At 36.4% G+C, this 21336-nt stretch overlaps 1 protein-coding gene across 8 annotated transcripts in view; it reads right to left on the minus strand.

Annotated features, from left to right (window-relative positions):
- LOC115218739 (protocadherin beta-15-like) overlaps positions 1–21336 on the minus strand; it is a 296321-nt gene that overhangs the window by 240349 nt on the left and 34636 nt on the right. For 3 of the 8 annotated variants that reach the window (XR_005001777.1, XR_005001776.1, XR_005001778.1), the window contains exon 3: positions 10698–10759. The exons of the other annotated variants lie outside the window; for them this stretch is intronic. The gene's annotated coding sequence lies outside the window, so the exon portion shown is untranslated. The remainder of the gene's footprint in view (positions 1–10697; positions 10760–21336) is intronic. 8 annotated transcript variants of the gene reach the window in all.

A 21336-nucleotide genomic window follows, 5' to 3' on the forward strand; every position in this document is an offset into this window, starting at 1 on the left:
CTTCTACACAGTTTCCTTCTAACAAATTTTACTCTCAAGTTATTGATCATACCCAAGACAACAATAGAATACACTTGCTTAAGGTGCAGAGAAGCAGGCTTGAACCTGAAATCAAGTGGTAGGAAAGCAAGTTCTTCACCACATTACAATCCCTGAATAAATTCTTATTGGAGGCAAACCATTATGATGTTTGAGAAAGATGAGTGAGTCAAGAAGAGACTCAAATATATATATATAATATATATATAATATATATATATATATATAATATATATATATATTATATATATATATATATATATATAATAAAACAAGTTTGAAATGAGAAGTGAGGAAAATTATGCAGTCAGTCTGATTGAGACAGAGTGATAAGAAAGGAAAGACAGTAGTAGAGGTTATGTATGTAATTGTGTTTGTGTGGATATGTGTGTGCATAAGGACATATACATACACTTATATATATATATATATATATACATATATATAAAGATATATGTATATATATATATATGTACACATATATATATATATATATATATATATATATATATGTATGTATATATATATACATACATTTATATATACATACATACATGCATACATATTTATGTATGTATATATACATGCGTACGTACATCTGTATAACCAGAGAGAATGAGAGAGAGAAAGAAAGAGAGAGAGAGAGAGAGATGGGGAATTGTGCAATAAAGATGCAAAAATATCAGGGGGAAAAAAACCCAGTTTATTCCAAAATTGAGCCTTATCTAAAAAGGAACATAATAATTGGATAGGCTGATTTCTTCCTGAAAATAATAATAATAATAATAAAAAAAAAAGAACAAGAAAAGAAATCTAATTCTTCCAGAACAATTAGATGTTGCTTCATTATTTTTGTAGTGAAAAAGACACAAAAAATACATCAGCAATTCAATAAAAACACAGAAAAAGAAAAAAAAAATAGCTAGTATAAAAGAAAAAAAAATGATGGTAGATTTTTGAAGAGTAAAATCTAAACTGGAAAACATTTGTGATTTATTTCAATATTTACTCGAGGAGTGGATGATCTGATGTATCAAGTGGTCTAAAAGAGGAGATCAACTTTGTCAGAGTAATGTTGTAAATTGTGTCAACAATAGAGTTTTGTTGTAAACAAGTTCAGATTTCAGATGTCAGAGAAAAGTAGACAGTAGCAGTGAAAAAAGTCAATAATGAAGTTAAGAAGAGTAAATAGTAGTAGGTTATGTTGGGTCGCACAGCTAGTCACTCTACAAAGTATACATTCATGTGGAAAGAATCCTTTTGATAGAGAAGAAGAACGATGACATTATGTATGAAGAGGTCAATATATAACAAAATCAGAAAATAATTGCAAATTGGTGATTCAGACTTATATATTCAAGAGAAAAGAGAGAAAGAGACAGAGAGAGAGTGAGTGAGTGAGAGAGAGGGAGAAAGATAGTAAAGAAAAAAAAACTGAGGCAAAAAATGTCAATAGCTTGAACAGAACGGTTAGTTTGAGGAACATATCTGGCAGACAGAGGAATAGAAAATAGAGCTTGACTAAGAACTAGATAATACATACAGATTGGAATTGGCGCAGCAGATACTGACAAACCTGAAGTAAAGAGCTGATCAAGAGAGAGAGAGAGAGAGAGAGACAGAGAGAGACAGAGAGAGGGGGGAAGGAAAGAGACAAAAAGAGAAAAAGAGATAGAGATAAAAGATAGCGATAGAGATAAAGAAATAGACTACTTTGAGTGAAATTTACCAAATGAAATAACTACACATGATAAACTCCTGGGGGAAACACAATATCATAAACGATTGGTAGAAATGATATAACAAAGTATCGTCAGGCGAGCTGGCAGAAACGTTAGCATGCCAGGCGAAATGCTTAGCGGTATTTCGTCTGCGTTACATTGTGAGTTCAAATTCCGCCGAGGTTGACTTTGCCTTTCATCCTTTCGGGGTCGATAAATTAAGTACCAGTTACAAACTGGGGTCGATGTAATCGACTTAATACCTATGTCTGTCCTTGTTTGTTCCCTCTGTGTTTAGCCCCTTGTGGGTAATAAAGAAATAGGTATTTCGTCTGCTGCTACGTTCTGAGTTCAAATTCCGCCGAGGTCGACTTTGCCTTTCATCCTTTCGGGGTCGATAAATTAAGTACCAGTTACGAACTGGGATCGATGAAATCGATTTAATACCTATGTCTGTCCTTGTTTGTTCCCTCTGTGTTTAGCCCCTTGTGGGTAATAAAGAAATAGGTATTTCGTCTGCTGCTACGTTCTGAGTTCAAATTCCGCCGAGGTCGACTTTGCCTTTCATCCTTTCGGGGTCGATAAATTAAGTACCAGTTACAAACTAGGGTCGATGTAATCGACTTAATACCTATGTTTGTCCTTGTTCGTTCCCTCTGTGTTTAGCCCCTTGTGGGTAATAAAGAAATAGGTATTTCGTCTGCTGCTACGTTCTGAGTTCAAATTCCGCCGAGGTCGACTTTGCCTTTCATCCTTTCGGGGTCGATAAATTAAGTACCAGTTACAAACTGGGGTCGATGTAATCGACTTAATACCTATGTCTGTCCTTGTTTGTTCCCTCTGTGTTTAGCCCCTTGTGGGTAATAAAGAAATAGGTATCACCAGTCTCTGAGCCGACTCAACTTTCATCTGTCTCAGCAGACTGAAAAGGAATCAGTCATAAATCAGCTTCTTCATTCTCTTATTGGTTTATTGGCTTCAATCGTATCATTAAACTGTGACCATATTTGGGCATTGCCTTCATTCATATGAATCTCAGTATTAATTTAAGATTTGAACTTAGTTTAGCAACCACTATATATATTGAATGGCTAGTTATCATTTTTTTTTACATAAAGGTGCAGGAGTGGCTGTGTGGTAAGTAGCTTGTTTACCAACCACATGGTTCCGGGTTCAGTCCCACTGCGTGGCACCTTGGGCAAGTGTCTTCTACTATAGCCTCAGGCCGACCAAAGCCTTGTGAGTGGATTTGGTAGACGGAAACTGAAAGAAGCCTGTCGTATATATATATGTATATATATGTATGTGTGTGTGTGTTTGTGTGTCTGTGTTTGTCCCCCTAGCATTGCTTGACAACTGACGCTGGTGTGTTTACGCCCCGTCACTTAGCGGTTCGGCTAAAGAGACCGATAGAATAAGTACTGGGCTTACAAAGAATAAGTCCCGGGGTCGATTTGCTCGATTAAAGGCGGTGCTCCAGCATGGCCGCAGTCAAATGACTGAAACAAGTAAAAAGAGAGAAAGAGAAAGGGAAACAAATCAAGGAACTGGTTTACATCAGTATATGCATATAGGCATATGTATGTGTGCGTGCATGCATGTGTGTGTGTGTGCAAGAGTGTATAGGCACGTGGCTTAGTGGTTAGGGCATTTGGCTCACGATCATAAGATCGTGAGTTCGATTCCTGGCGACGCGTTGTGTCCTTGAGCAAAACACTTTATTTCACATTACTCCAGTCCACTCAGCTGGCAAAGATGAGTTGTACCTGTATTTCAAAGGGGTCAGCCTTGTCACACTTTGTGTCATGCTGAATGTCCCTGAGAACTACGTTAGGGGTACATGTGTCTGTGGATTGCTCAGCCATTTGCACATTAATTTCACGAGCAGGCTGTTCCGTTGATTGTATCAGCTGGGACCCTCATCGTCATAACCAACGGAGTGCTCCTATATATATATATATATATATATATATGTGCTATTGTTACTTTGGAGTAATCCTAATTTTTAATATTGCCAATATATATATATATGTGTGTGTGTTTGTGTGTATGTATGTATTATTGCAACTCTTAGCATTGAAACCAGTGCATGTAACTTTAAAAATGAAAGCCACATAATTGAAGAAGTTATAGACCAGTCATTTATAACAGATATGTACGAATTATTATAAACTCTTCCAACAATGAAAATGCTTAACTACAGGTAAATTGACTCAAAATAAGTGAAAACAATGCAATAATTACACACAAGAACAGAGATAAACAGCATGTGTGCAAACCAAAGGTAAGTAATATTAATGCAATGGAGGCTAAGCATGTTACTGCAAAACACGTTCATGTAAAAACTGAGCTAACATCAGTAATATTTGTAATAACTTTGAGATATTTATGTCAGAGAACTAAACAAGATTAATCAATGCATATATTCTTTTGTTCTTTTACTTGTTTCAGTCATTTGACTGTGGCCATGCTGGAGCTCCACCTTTAGTTGAGCAAATCAACCCCAGGACTGGGCCTTTTCTAAGCCTAGTACTTATTCTGTCAGTCTCTTTTGCCAAACCGCTAAGTAACACGGACTTAAACACACCAGCATCGGTTGTCAAGAGATGGTGGCGGGACAAACACAGACACACAAATATATACACACACATACATACATACATATATATATATATATATATATACATACACACACACACACACACACACACACAAATATATATATATATATATACACGACAGGTTTCTTTCAGTTTCCATCTACCAAATCCACTCACAAGGCTTTGGCCAGCCCAAGGCTATAGAAGAAGACACTTGCCTAAGGTGCCATGCAGTGGGACTGAACCTGGAACCAGGTGGTTGGTAAGCAACCTACTTACCACGCAGCCACTCTTGTGCCTAAGACATCATCATTTGAAGAATACCTCAACCCAGCACTTAAAAATAAAATACAATTTTACAACTTTAAAATGAATTATCAAAATTATATCAGCTATCAATAATGAAGTCATTTTATCTATTTATTCGTTTATTTATTAAAATATATTTTTTCATGCATAGGAGTGGCTGTGTGGTAAGTGTCTTCTGCTATAGCCCCGGGCCGACCAATGCCTTGTGAGTGGATTTAGTAGATGGAAACTGAAAGAAGCCTGTCGTATATATATATATATATATGTGTGTGTGTGTGGGTGTTTGTGTGTCTGTGTTTGTCCCCCTAGCATTGCTTGACAACTGATGCTGGTGTGTTTACGTCCCCGTCACTTAGCGGTTCGGCAAAAGAGACCGATAGAATAAGTACTGGGCTTACAAAGAATAAGTCCTGGGGTTGATTTGCTCGACTAAAGGCGGTGCTCCAGCATGGCTGCAATCAAATGACTGAAACAAGTGAAAGAGTAAAAGAGTATGCTATATTTTCATGAACAATAGTGTTGATGACTAGGTTTCCAAAGGGCTAGTCACTAGTTCACTGCATTTATGATGGTATGAGCAATGTGGACAACAAAGGACTTTCTGTGCAACTCAAGCGGAAAAACAATGTGAAGTATTTTTTGTTGGAAAACACTAGTTTATCGGTTTTCTCACTCATGTTTACATCTTCCGCTGCTATGCACCAGTACAATATGGACATGTACATACGTATATATCCACATGCATACAAATACACATACATATATATATATATATATTTACATCTATCTCAAAGTATATGTAATATAATATATATATGTATATAATATGATATGTTAATATGTATATATATATATATTCCTTTTTTCCTTTTTCTTTTTATTTGTTTCAGTTATTTGAATGTGGCCATGCTGGAGTACTGCCTTTAGTTGAAGAAAATGACCCAGGACTTTTTCTTTGGAAGCCTAGTATTTATGTTATCTGTCTCTTTTGCCGAACCGCTGAATTTCGGGGACATAAACACCCGAACAGCGGTTGTCAAGCAGTGATTTTAAGGTATCAAGCTGGAACAATGTTTAGTCAAAAGTGCTTATTGCTACTTGATAATACACTTGGTCTTATAAATAAACTGACTCTAATTGTTGCACCAATGCGTGAGATAAATTAAAGTGGTAAGAAGTTTGCTTCCCAACCATATCGATCTTGGGTTCAATCCCATCGCTCAGCACCTTAGACAAATGTCTTCTGCTATAGCCCCAGACTTACAAAAGCCTTTGTGAGTGGAATTGGTTAATGGAAACTGAAAAGAATTTTGTCATGTCAGCATGAAAGTTAAATGATAATGATGATATGAGGTCTGATCAAAAAGCATCAGGATTGCTACCATGGCAATGGAGCTAAAGTATGCAGGGTGAAGCCACTTGGCTACTTGGCAGAGACTTGCTCATTTCCATTGTGCATTGGCTCTTGAAACTGGATTCAAATCTGAATTTGTAACTTCTGATTAAAACAAAAAAGAATATTCTTTCATTCTATTCTTTTACTTGTTTCAGACACTTGACTGCAGCCATGCTGGAGCACTGCCTTCAGGGGTTTTAGTCAAACAACTTGACCCCAGGACATATTGTTTTCAAGACTAGTAATTATTCTATCAGTCTCTTTTGCTGAACTGCTAAGTTATGGAGATGTAAAAACACCAACACACCCGTTGTCATCCAAGGAAGGGGGGACAAACACAGACAAAACGACACATACAAACACACACACACACACAACCATCTTCTTTCAGTTTCCACCTACCAAATCCACTCACAAGGCTTTGGTCAGTTCAAGGCTATAGTAGAAGACACTTGCCCAAAGTGCCATACAATGAGAGAACCATTGAACCTGGAACCCTGTGGTTGAGAAACAATCCTCTTACCACTGAGTCACATTTTCTGTCCTATTTTTCAGTTTTTATCACCAAAACTCAGGACACCCAGAAGAAAGAAGGGCCAGTCATATAAATCCATCGGAGGAAGCAGCTATTAAGAATGATAGATATATTGTGAAGATGTCTATTAAGGATATGAAAACAGGTGAAATAGTCAGGCCAATGAAGTGTTGAAAATATGTACAGTGGGACATTCACCAGTTGCTTGAATGACCAGTTAGGTTGTACAGAAATAGGTTGTTCCCGATATGGAAGCACTCCATTGGTTACGACAATGAGGGTTCTGGTTGATCCGAATCAACGGAACAGCCTGCTCGTGAAATTAATGTGTAAGTGGTTGAGCACTCCACAGACACGTGCACCCTTAACGTAGTTCTCGGGGATATTCAGCGAGACACAGAGAGTGAAAAGGCCGGCCCCTTGAAATACAGGTACAACAGAAACAGGAAGTAAGAGTGAGAGAAAGTTGTGGTGAAAGAGTACAGCAGGGATCACCACTACCCTCTGCCGGAGCCTCGTGGAGCTTTTAGGTGTTTTCGCTCAATAAACACTCACAACGCCCGGTCTGGGAATTGAAATCGCGATCCTATGACCGTGAGTCCGCTGCCCTAACCACTGGGCCATTGCACCTCCACTGTTCCCAATAACTGGCGTAATCAATAGCTAAATTAAGTAAATGAAATGCTCTTGAAAGAAGCAACTGCCAGAGCAATGAAACTGATGACCAAACTATGAATATAACAGAAAATGAGATAGCATAATTAATCAATGCTTAGATGTGATGCAGTTCATGTTTGTGCCAGAAGAGGATGCCATTGATTCCCTCCTCTTCACGAAACAACAACAAAAGAAATTCTTAGCTAAAAGCAAGCTACCACAACTAGCATTCATTGCCCCCAAAACGGACTTTGGCTAGATGTAATGCTCTGTAGTTTGGTGGTTAGTAACAAAATTAGGTGTATATGAATAACTTATGGGAGGCCTCCTGCATGACATGTATATATTTCTTTATTGCTCACAAGGGGCTAAACATAGAGGGGACAAACAAGGACAGACAAAGGGATTCAGTCGATTACATCAACCCCAGTGCGTAACTGGTACTTTATTTATCGACCCCGAAAGGATGAAAAGCAAAGTTGACCTCGGCGGAATTTGAACTCAGAACGTAATGGCAGATGAAATACCGCTAAGCATTTCGCCCGGCATGCTAACGGTTCTGCCAGCTCACCGCCTGACATGTATAGAGATACTGTGAACAAAATGAGAGTTATCAAGAACTTCTGTAATGAATTTGGTGAGCAGATAGGTGTCCACCAAGGCCTCAGGGCTGTGAGAAAAATATGCAACAAAGAGGACTGAACAGGTATGTCAATTGATTAAGGCGGCGAGCTGGCAGAAACGTTAGCACGCCGGGCGAAATGTGCAGCCGTATTTTGTCTGCCGTTACGTTGTGAGTTCAAATTCCGCTGAGGTCGACTTTGCCTTTCATCCTTTCGGGGGTCGATAAATTAAGTACCAGTTATGCACTGGGGACGATGTAATCGACTTAATACCTATGTCTGTCTTTGTTTGTTCCCTATATGTTTAGCCCTTGTGGGTAGTAAAGAAATAGGTATGTCAATTGATGTACATGGAAGATGCTAGTTAGATGAAATCATGACTGTTAATCCAAGTGGAAAGAATCTGAGGAAGAGGAAGGCCAAAGAGAATACTGGATGAAGCAGGAAGAGGAATATGAAACTCACAAAAGAAGTGACAAGAGACCACAACAATTAACAAGATGCTGCAATGGAGAACATACATCAAATCTATGCAAGCATAAAAAAAGAAACTGAGCACAAGAGGATTATGATGATAATAATCAAGCAGTGTCTATCTATATATGTGTGTGTACTTATCTGTGAATATATATATATATTTAGAAAAAAGGGAGAGTTTACGAAAAAAACAAAAGACGAAGACAAGTGGTGTACAAAACAAACAGATGTATCAGTATAACACTCAGGAATAGAAAAAGTCTTTTACGTTTCGAGCCTATGCTCTTCTACAGAAAGGGACACAGAAAAAACAAGGAGAGAAAATAAAGTGTGTGTAGTGGCTAACAATCTATCAAGGCGTCTGACTTGGACAGTTATGGCCAATTTATAGGGTTACCTAGATTTTTGCATCTATAAAGCACTTAGTTTTACAGTGTCTCATCAGATCCTAATGGTCAATGGCTGATAACTTCTCTTTAAAACGAAGCTCGGTTTTGAAGAGAGGTTATAGGCCATCAGCTATTAGGGTCTGATGAGACGTTGGAAAGCTAAGCACTTTATGAACATGAAAACCTGGGTAACCCTATAAACAGGCCATAACTATCTTTATCTAAATACTCTACAACTTAGAGTGTGCTTCTCTTTTGGATTTATGATTTACTGATAATGTGGCTGTGTGGTAAGTAGCTTGCTAACCAACCACATGGTTCTGGGTTCAGTCCCACTGCATGGCATCTTGGGCAAGTGTCTTCTGCTATAGCCCCGGGCCGACCAATGCCTTGTGAGTGGATTTGGTAGACGGAAACTGAAAGAAGCCTGTCGTATATATGTATATATATATATATATGTGTGTGTGTTTGTCCCCCTAGCATTGCTTGACAACCGATGCTGGTGTGTTTATGCCCCCCCGTCACTTAGCAGTTCGGCAAAAGAGACCGATAGAATGAGTACTGGGCTTACAAAGAATAAGTCCTGGGGTCGATTTGCTCGACTAAAAGGGCGGTGCTCCAGCATGGCCGCAGTCAAATGACTGAAACAAGTAAAAGAGTAAAAAGAGTAAAAAGAGTATAGGTTCTGGCATGGATGTGTAGTAAGAAGTTAGGTGCTCACCCACATGGTTCTGGACTCAGTACTATGGTGTGGCACCTTGGGCAAATGTCTTTTGCCATAGACTTAGAATGACCAAAGCCTTGTGAATGGATTCAGGAGATGAAAACTGAAAGAAGTTTGTCATGTTATATATATATATAAATAAATAAATATATATAAATAAATATATATATATAAATAAATATATATATATAAATAAATATATATATATAAATAAATATATATATATAAATAAATATTATATATATAAATAAATATATATATATAAATAAATATATATATATAAATAAATATATAATATAAATAAATATATATATATAAATAAATATATATATATAAATAAATATATATATATAAATAAATATATATATATGCAAATATCTATGTATCAGTATCTTTTAGTTTGTGTTTGTCTCTCCCTGCTGCTTGACAACTGGTACTGGTTTGTTTACATCTCCATAAAGGAGGGTGGTATAGAATAAGTACCAGGCTTAAAAAAAAAATCCAGGGGCACTCTGACTCAACCCTTCAAGGCATTGCCCCAACATGGCTGTTGCTGAATTGCTAAAGCAAGTAAAAGAATACATACATACATATATATATATATATATATATATATATATGTATATGGGTATATCTACAGATACACACATACACACATACACCATACACATATAGGTATATATAGTATATATACATACACACAGACACACACACATGAATATATTATATATTTTATATATATGTACTTACATGCATCTATGTGTATGTGAAAGTACATATATATATACATACATATATATATATATATATATATATATTATATATATATATATACATACATATATATATATATATATATATATATATATATATATATATATATACATACATATATATATATATATATATATAATATATATATATATATATATATGCAGACACACACACAGATGGATAGTAACAGACAAGGAAATACATGACTACATGACTAGATATAGACACACATGCACACATACACACTCAGGCTCATTTGCATATAAGAAAGCGAAAGTAGATATGACTTAAAGTTGCTTCAAGAGAAATATCGGTAGCATTCGAATGAAAGGATTTATTGTTGGCTGGGAGTCGGTGACACATGAAAGCTATCAGTTAGAAGTTACATTAGGAGAAGAGGTATCATTAGTTTGGGTTTGAGGCGATAAAGAATTGATAGTAACTTGAGGTTACCTGAAAAGAGGTATCGACTAATATACAGCAGTTGGGAAGCGAGAGACTGCCAATGTTTATATCTGGAAGCGAAATGGAAAAAAAAAAAAAAAAAAAGAAAAAGAAAAAGAAATTAGACAAAAGTGAAGACAGAAATACCGAAAGGCACAGAAAGATGATTTGACAGGAGAAGGAAATGGAAGAAATCGTTTTTAACAATCTAGACAAGGATGGGTGGTGGGGGTCACATTTGTGTCAAAGGAGCATTGTCATATAGCAGTGGGGTTCTTGTAAAGTTAGTGACCTGTCTTACATATTCTTTGTATCCTATACTGTACTTTGAAAAACCTGATAGCTGTTAGAGCTTGAGGATGTAAAAATGGAGAGAAGCTTCAATATTAGACTTCTTCAAGTTGAAAATCTAGAGATGTACAAAAAATATTGTTAATAATATAAATACTGTCCGTTTTTTTGTTTTTTTTCAAAATACTTTTATAATTTGTTTTTTTATTTTAGATGATATATTCTAATGGAATAGGTTACAATTTTGTGAAAGGTGTAGGTTTTATGACAAACCAATATGTCTATGGATATACACTAACACAACTGAGTTGGATGTGCTTATACATATGTATTAAAGAATGCGTGAAAAATACATTTGTAAAGATATATATATATATATATATATATATATATATACACACATGCTTAAGACTGTGTGTAGAATTAATATGTTTGCACAGGCATGGCTGTGTGGTAAGAAGTTTGTTTCCAGGCCACACGGATCTGGGTCCAGTCCCACTGTGTGGCACCTTGGACAAGTATCTTCTACTATAGACTTGGGCCAACCAAAAGCTTCTAAGTGAATTTGGTAGATGGAAACAAAACCTCTGAGTAGCTCCAGCAGTTTCTTATTTCTTTATTGCCCACAAGGGGCTAAACACAGAGGGGGATAAACAAGGACAGACAAAGGGATTAAGTCGATTACATCGACCCCAGTGCGTAACTGGTACTTAATTTATCGACCCCCAAAAGGATGAAAGGCAAAGTCGACCTCGGTGGAATTTGAACTCAGAACATAATGGCAGATGAAATACTGCTAAGCATTTCGCCCAGCGTGCTAACATTTCTGCCAGCTCACTGCCTTATAGCTCCAGCAGTTTCTGCAATGGACAAGGTATTTCTGATGCTTGTTTCACTTCATTTATTTCACCTGTTATTTTTTAACCAGGGTGGTAAGAAGAAATATTGAAAGTGGGAGATGCAAACCATTTGAAATAAATGTAGGTGCTTTCATGGCTGTGAGGTTAAGAAGCTTGTTTCCCAACCATGTGATCTTGGTTTCCATCCCACACATGGAAGTCTTGGACCTTTGGTCACTCTGGTAAACATTAATAAACATATACATATACTCATATTTTGAGTTCTATTTTTCCTGCTTGCACCAACATACCTACATATATATATGACAGGCTTCTTTCAGTTTCCAACAACCATATCTGCTCACAAGGCTTCGGTCAGCCCGAGGCTATAGAAGAAGACACTTGCCTAAGATGCCATGCAATGGGACTGAACCTGGAGCCATGTGGCTGGTAAGCAAGCTATATATATATATTTCTTTACTACCCACAAGGGGCTAAACACAGAGGGGGACAAACAAGGACAGACAAATGGATTAAGTCGATTACATCGACCCCAGTGCGTAACTGGTACTTAATTTAATCGACCCCAAAAGGATGAAAGGCTAAGTCGACCTCAGTGGAATTTGAACCCAGAATGTAACGACAGATGAAATACGGCTACGCACTTTGCCCGGTGTGCTAACGGTTCTACCAGCTCGCCGCCCTATATATACATACACATGTATGTGTGTGTATGAGTGTATGTGTGTGTGTGCATAGGTATGCTTATATATATGTATATAACTGTCCTAACGACACTTCTCTCTCTTCCTCACTCTCAGTAAAAGGCTAAGAGCCACAAAAATTAGAGTCTTTCCTCATCATGGCAGTTGTACTTAGCAAACTTCAATCACACTTTTCTATCCATATTTGAACTCATAATCGAAATTCTGTTATTCCTGTTATAACTGTTTTTATACCTGATATGAATGAATGAATGAATGAATGAATGGGTTTGTGAAAATCCGGATATCCAGATATTAAAGTAATGATGGGACAAGAATTTTTATAGCTTCATATGCTTCTAACTATAAAAGAAAAAAAAACCCCAAAAAACAAGAATTGTTTTTAATGCTTTTGTGAACAATAACACTATTCATTATGTTACAGGTTTCCAACAAGCTAGGCACTGGTTTACTGAATTTCCAATGGCCAGATTGACAAAAAGTGTCTGTGCATTTCAACCTGAATAAATACCATTAATATTCAAATGTACTTTCTTACCTATACCTTTTACGTGTTTAAGTTATTGGAGTGTGGCCATGCTATATCACTACCTTGAAGGGTTTAGTCAAACAATTCGAACCCAGTGCTTATGTTATTTCAAGCCTACTATTTTATACTATTGTTCTCTTCTTCTGAACTGCTAAGTTATGGGGATGTAAACAAACCAGCATTGGTTGACAAGGACACTGGCACACATACACATGCATATATTTAAATATGCATGTGTATCTATCTATCTATCTATCTATCTATCTATCTATCTATCTATCTATCTATCTATCTATCTATCTATCTATCTATCTATCTATCTATTTTTCCTTCTCTCTCTATCTATCTGTCTATCTATCTATCTATCTATATATCTACCTATCTACCTACCTATCTATCTATCTATCTATCTATCTATCTATCTATCTATCTATCTATCTATCTATTTATCTATCTATTTATCTATCTATCTATCTATCTATCTATCTATCTATCTATCTATCTATCTATCTATCTATCTATCTATCTATCTATCTATCAATTTATCTATCTATCTATAGTTGTCTAGAAATTCATTTGTGAGAAAGACATGCACTTGTATATATTTTTCTATCAAGTGGGTATATTAGTCAAATTATACAGTATCATAGAACCACTTCTGCTGATCTTAACAATGGTCAGCTGAAATCATTCTAAAATACTGTATACTTCGATTAATATATGTACACGTTTCCACACACACACACACACACATAGATACGCACAGGCAACACACACATTTATAGACACATACATGCATATATACATATATATATGCACATGCATGCATCCGCACAGACACTCACACAGAAACACACACACACAGATGCACAAACACACAGACACACACACAAACACACACAGATACACACACAAACACACAAGCACACACACAGTTTTCATCTAACAAATTCACTCACAATGCATTAGTCAGGGGCTAATAAGGAAGATATTTGCTAAGAGTACAGTAGGATTGAACCCAAAACCATATAGTCGCAAGCCAAGCTTTTCAGCAATACAGAAGTGTGTATCATTTGCTAGTGAAGCAAACTTAAGTGAAAATAATTTGTGTTTTTCCAAAGGTACAAGACAATATGATTAGTTGTCAAGTAGATTTGTTTTTTAAACCAGCAGTTATCCAATTCTTTTAAAGAGAATTACATTATCGTTACATTGATTTTTTTTTCTTGATATAATAGTTTCAAATTCTATGAAAATATTGAAGAAAAATAAAGAAAAGAAACGTATATAAAGTAAGATATGTTGCTGCACCCCAATCAGTATAAGAAAAAGTAATATTTTTGTCCAGTCCCTTTCATCAGGGAAGTTTAATAAAGATATAGAGAAAATCTTTGAAAATACAGATATACATGAAGCAATAAACTAAAAATGTCTTACTCACCCTCCCTGTTGAGTCTAATCACATGCAGGGAGTGAATGTGTGCTCTTCTTTGCAGTCACATCTCACAAATGAACCTTTTTTTGTACTGAATAGTGACTGGTGATGAGAAATGGGTTCTTTATAAAAATGTCAAACACCAAAGAGTGAGTAATGAAAGGAGAAATAATGGCACCCCAAGTTAAAGATGCTTTTCACCCATGTAAGATGTTGTTATCTGTTTGGTGGGATATGAAAGGGTTAGTCCATTTTGAATTTATAAACCCAAACCAAGATATAACAAAGGAGATCTACGGTGAGTAGCTTGAGCAGCTTAAGTTGGCACTACAAGGAAAATGATCATCTTAGGTTTCAAGACAAAAGGTGCCCTTCCATCAGGATAATGTACAGCCACATACAGTAAAGATGACATTCCAAAGGCTGGAGCAGTCTCAATGGGAAACAATGCTCCACCCATCATATTCGCCAGACATTGTTCCATCTGATTATCATTTATTTCACAGTCTTCAAAATCATTTGGACAGAAAAAATATGAATTCTCTAGACGAGGTCAGAACAGTAATGGAGGAATATTTTTCATCCAAGACAAGCGGATTTTGGAAGCAGCGCCTTGTAAGTCTACCACATAGATAGAAGAACATTATAGAAAATGAAGGAGAGTATATTTTAGATTAAAAAAGAACTTTATCTTAATTTTGAAAAATAAAAAATTATAAAAGAACCACATTATTTAAGGTATGATCCAATGTATATATACTTATATGTGTGTATACATACACTTATAGATATATACATACATACTCACACACAATATATATATATATATATATATATATGTATGTATATATGTGTGTGTATAGAGGCCCAGTGGTTAGGGAAGCGGACTCGCGGTCGAAAGATCGCAGTTTCGATTCCCCGACTGAGTGTTGTAAGTGTTTATTGAGCAAAAACACCTAAAGCTCCATGAGGCAGGGGGTGGTGGCAATCTATGCTGTACTCTTTCACCACAACTTTCTCTCACTCTTTCTTCTGTTGGCCTGCTCGCTTAACCAGCGGGATGGCGTCAATTGAAGGCTAAAACAATGCAAGGCGCACTGTGACCAGCGATGTGTAGCAACATCTGATAGCCTGGTCAGTCATGTGATCATGTGTCACGTGATATATATATATATATATGGCAAGTCTCTGTGCAGTTTATCCAGTATCTGAATTGCGCTGTCCCTCTTTAGAACTCAGATCTTGACACAACGTAAAATATATTCTGTAAGTAATATGCAAGAATTTGTGTCCTACATAAGGGGGTAATGTTTCTGTTATGCTATATTTTAAAGACAACAAGCTGTATTAAACATTTATACCACAACATGCTTGTATACCACTGTATGTTTGTATTCTATGATGTGATAGCATGAGTATACATGTGTATACTCTTTACTCTTTTACTCTTTTACTTGTTTCAGTCATTTGACTGCGGCCATGCTGGAGCACCGCCTTTAATTGAGCAACTCGACCCCGGGACTTATTCTTTTGTAAGCCCAGTACTTATTCTATCGGTCTCTTTTGCCGAACCGCTAAGTGACAGGGACGTAAACACACCAGCATTGGTTGTCAAACAATGCTAGGGGGACAAACACAGAGGCAAACACAGACACGCACATATATATATAATACATATATACGACGGGCTTTTTTCAGTTTCCGTCTACCAAATCCACTCACAAGGCATTGGTCAGCCCGGGGCTATAGCAGAAGACACTTGCCCAAGGTGCCACGCAGTGGGACTGAACCCGGAACCATGTGGTTGGTTAGCAAGCTACTTACCACACAGCCACTCCTGCGCTACATTGTATGTGTATGTGCATTTATGCATATATATACATAAATGCATAATTACCTGAATGTCTTTTCTGTGCTCTCTGAGGACTATAGTGAACGCAGTCTCTTGTGACCATTTTGATAGGTCTTACATGTTTACAAGTCTTGAGTTGCATATACCATCATTGGAAGCAACAAGGAGTTAACTGTGTTATCTGAAGCCACCAATTTATGTATATATGCAAGCTCATTTGTATGCATGTATGTATATTTTGCATATGTGACTGCTTCAGATATTTCACAATGAATACACACACATATGTATATGTATATGTATATATATATGTATATATATATGTGTGTGTGTGTGTGTGTGTGTGTACATATATATGTATACATACATATATATATATATATATATATTATATATATATATATATATATATATGTATGTATATATGTGTGTGTATAGAGGCCCAGTGGTTAGGGAAGCGGACTCGCGGTCGAAAGATCGCAGTTTCGATTCCCCGACTGAGTGTTGTAAGTGTTTATTGAGCAAAAACACCTAAAGCTCCATGAGGCAGGGGGTGGTGGCAATCTATGCTGTACTCTTTCACCACAACTTTCTCTCACTCTTTCTTCTGTTGGCCTGCTCGCTTAACCAGCGGGATGGCGTCAATTGAAGGCTAAAACAATGCAAGGCGCACTGTGACCAGCGATGTGTAGCAACATCTGATAGCCTGGTCAGTCATGTGATCATGTGTCACGTGATATATATATATATATATGGCAAGTCTCTGTGCAGTTTATCCAGTATCTGAATTGCGCTGTCCCTCTTTAGAACTCAGATCTTGACACAACGTAAAATATATTCTGTAAGTAATATGCAAGAATTTGTGTCCTACATAAGGGGGTAATGTTTCTGTTATGCTATATTTTAAAGACAACAAGCTGTATTAAACATTTATACCACAACATGCTTGTATACCACTGTATGTTTGTATTCTATGATGTGATAGCATGAGTATACATGTGTATACTCTTTACTCTTTTACTCTTTTACTTGTTTCAGTCATTTGACTGCGGCCATGCTGGAGCACCGCCTTTAATTGAGCAACTCGACCCCGGGACTTATTCTTTTGTAAGCCCAGTACTTATTCTATCGGTCTCTTTTGCCGAACCGCTAAGTGACAGGGACGTAAACACACCAGCATTGGTTGTCAAACAATGCTAGGGGGACAAACACAGAGGCAAACACAGACACGCACATATATATATATATACATATATACGACGGGCTTTTTTCAGTTTCCGTCTACCAAATCCACTCACAAGGCATTGGTCAGCCCGGGGCTATAGCAGAAGACACTTGCCCAAGGTGCCACGCAGTGGGACTGAACCCGGAACCATGTGGTTGGTTAGCAAGCTACTTACCACACAGCCACTCCTGCGCTACATTGTATGTGTATGTGCATTTATGCATATATATACATAAATGCATAATTACCTGAATGTCTTTTCTGTGCTCTCTGAGGACTATAGTGAACGCAGTCTCTTGTGACCATTTTGATAGGTCTTACATGTTTACAAGTCTTGAGTTGCATATACCATCATTGGAAGCAACAAGGAGTTAACTGTGTTATCTGAAGCCACCAATTTATGTATATATGCAAGCTCATTTGTATGCATGTATGTATATTTTGCATATGTGACTGCTTCAGATATTTCACAATGAATACACACACATATGCATATGTATATGTATATATATATGTATATATATATGTGTGTGTGTGTGTGTGTGTGTACATATATATGTATACATACATATATATATACATATATATATATATATATATATATATAATATATATATATACACACATATATATATATATATATGTATGTATTTACATACACTCATTCTTCTCTCTCATGCACACACAGACAAACATATTTGCACATGCCATGCATATATATATGAATATATACATATACATATATTGACAAGAGCATGCATCCCTCATCTATATATGTGTGTTTATATCTATGCATAAGTATAGATACCCCAGGACTTATTCTTTGTAAGCCTAGTACTTTTGCCAAACTGCTAAGTTACGGAGACGTAAACACACTAGCATCGGTTGTCAAGTGTTGGTGGGGGACAAACACAGATACACAAACATATACACACTCACACGCACACACGTACGATAGGCATCTTTCAGTTTCCATTACCATATCTACTCAGAAGACTTTGGTTGGCCTGAGGCTATAGTAGAAGACACTTGCCCAAGGTGCCACTCAGTGGGACTGAACCCAGGACCATGCGGGGGCCATGTGGTTGGTAAGCAAGCTACTTACGACACAGCCACTCCTGCACCTATGTATGTATATCCTTTTTCAGTTTTATTTGAGGATTTCTTGCCAATAGGGAAAGAGCTGGTTTCTAACCTAGATCCAAGGCTCCCTCATTGGAATTTCAACATCAACAACAGGGTATTTTTGTATGTGTGTATGTATATATGCAGATTTGTATGCTTTATTTCTCAGTTATGAGATTAATGCATTATTAAGTAGGGTGTCCTTCACTTATATGGCAGGGAAACTGGGCAACCGGTCTTATGAACCCTCGGCCACAAGTGGACAAACTAAAATGAACTGAATTGTGATATCGAAAGAAATGAGTGACTTTCTTCATACTTTTTTCCCAAAGGTTTTGGGTTCAAATTCTTTCAGGGTTAACTTAACATTTCTGCATTTGAGTTTAGAACTGTTATTGCTTTTAACCCTTTAGCATTCAGATTACTCTGCCAAATGTAATGCTTGTTCATTCATATTGGTTTGAATTAATCCATGCATTAATCTCATAACTTTGAGATTTCAATGATGTAATTGTTTATTTTTAGAATATAATTACTCTTTTACTCTTTTACTTGTTTCAGTCATTTGACTGCGGCCATGCTGGAGCACCGCCTTTAGTCGAGCAAATCGACCCTGGAACTTATTCTTTGTAAGCCCAGTACTTATTCCATTGGTCTCTTTTGCCGAATCGCTAAGTGACGGAGACGTAAACATACCAGCACCGGTTGTCAAGCAATGCTAGGGGGACAAACACAGACACACAAACATATACACACACACATATATATATATATACATATATACGACAGGCTTCTTTCAGTTTCCGTCTACCAAATCCACTCACAAGGCATTGGTCGGCCCGGGGCTATAGCAGAAGACACTTGCCCAAGATGCCATGCAGTGGGACTGAACCCAGAACCATGTGGTTGGTTAGCAAGCTACTATTTTTAGAATATAATTGTTTATTTTTAGAATATAATTGTTTATTTTTAGAATGACATTGTAAAATAAGTATGACAGCCTAGATTTGGACATAAAGGGAGTAGAATATTTTGGCCAAATATGATCGGTTGAAATGCATAAGTGTTAATGTTGCTATATCCAGATCAACTTTGATTGAAGAAACCTACAATCAAAGCCGTTCCATCCATGACAATCACGTCTTTCAATGTATGTGTAGTGCTTCATTATGTACTGTGTGCTTTCTTTTCAAAGATGGCTGGATTTTTCTAAAGTAAGAATTGGCTGTTATTTGTAACAAGTCAAATGACAACATATGAGTTTTTTTCCTTGGCTCATTGCATCTTGATTTGGTGAAATAAGCATCTTACCAGGCATAGGAACAACTCGACTAACAGTCTCTACTCTACTAAATTTAAACTGACCTCTGTTTATTCAAAAGAAACGAACATTTGAAAGCTGGTGTTCTTGTAGGGGTACACACACCCCATATGATTGTGCAAGAGAAACTGTGAGGGTACAGAACAGTTTGTAAAAAAACATTGCAATTTTAAAGTAAGCATCCATTGCAACAAACTTATCTGGAAAATATGTTAAAAGTATTTAACTATTCCCATTTACTTATCATTGTGAACAATGGTTTTCAATAATAATTGAAGCTAAAATCTACACACCCATTGAATCTTCTAAATTGAGACTTTTTGAAACTAATTTTTAAATGCATAGTTAGAAGGTCATACACTATAATGGTATTTTTTTAAGCAGAAATTTTGAACCTTGGCAAAGCCTGTAGACTTAGAATATTTCGGTCTTTACTAATTATAGGCTTAAAATCACTTCCAAGAAATCACTTTATATCTAGAACATGGGTATATTGGACACTTCCTAAGACAACAAGCAGTTATCTATGAGGTCACACAAACCTTTTAAAAACAGTAGCTAAATCTCGTTCTAATAACAGATTGCTATCTTAAAAGGCCACATTAAATAATGTAATCTTATATAGACTGTTCTTGAAAAAAGATGGAATAGACATGGCTGGAACAACTTTGTTCATGCTTCCAACAGATCAGAATGAACTAGTGATGGATGGGTAAAATAGCAATGGCAACGAATTCCTCTCTAACAGACACTGGGGAGATTGATTCCTATTATTATAAGGTAAGTAAAGAAATACATATTCATGAGGACACTTTGCTTCAGAGGAATTCAGCAGAGAGTGTTCTTATCTTTCCTATTGACATTAGCGAAAGAACAATTTCAGCTCGGAACACACATTAGCCATTCAAAAACACCCCAAAATTGTTAACATCACTTTCTGTATGTATATAAGATGTATTTTTTTTATTATTCTCAAATGAAACAAAAAAATTGCCATGCATCTAATGTAATTGTATGGATAGTATATGAGAGAAGGATGTAATATAATAAATTTGTTTGTTTTTTTTTTCCCACAAAATGTACTTTCTCTTCACAAAAATGTAGGGTGTTTGTCTTATGCGAGAGTGCATCATTTATACTGGCAAATGTGGTAAACATTTATTACTTGGCATCAAAATTTTTGTTGCACCAACTGCAACTTGGTCACTAACACAGTTTAACTGCAATGTTGCACTGTCAACACAAATTTCGACACTAAGTAATAAATGTTTAAGTGAAGTTAACAGTTTTTTCAGTGTGTTTTCAA

Source organism: Octopus sinensis, linkage group LG14 (genome assembly GCF_006345805.1).
Source record: "Octopus sinensis linkage group LG14, ASM634580v1, whole genome shotgun sequence".
Classification (NCBI taxonomy): domain Eukaryota; kingdom Metazoa; phylum Mollusca; class Cephalopoda; order Octopoda; family Octopodidae; genus Octopus; species Octopus sinensis.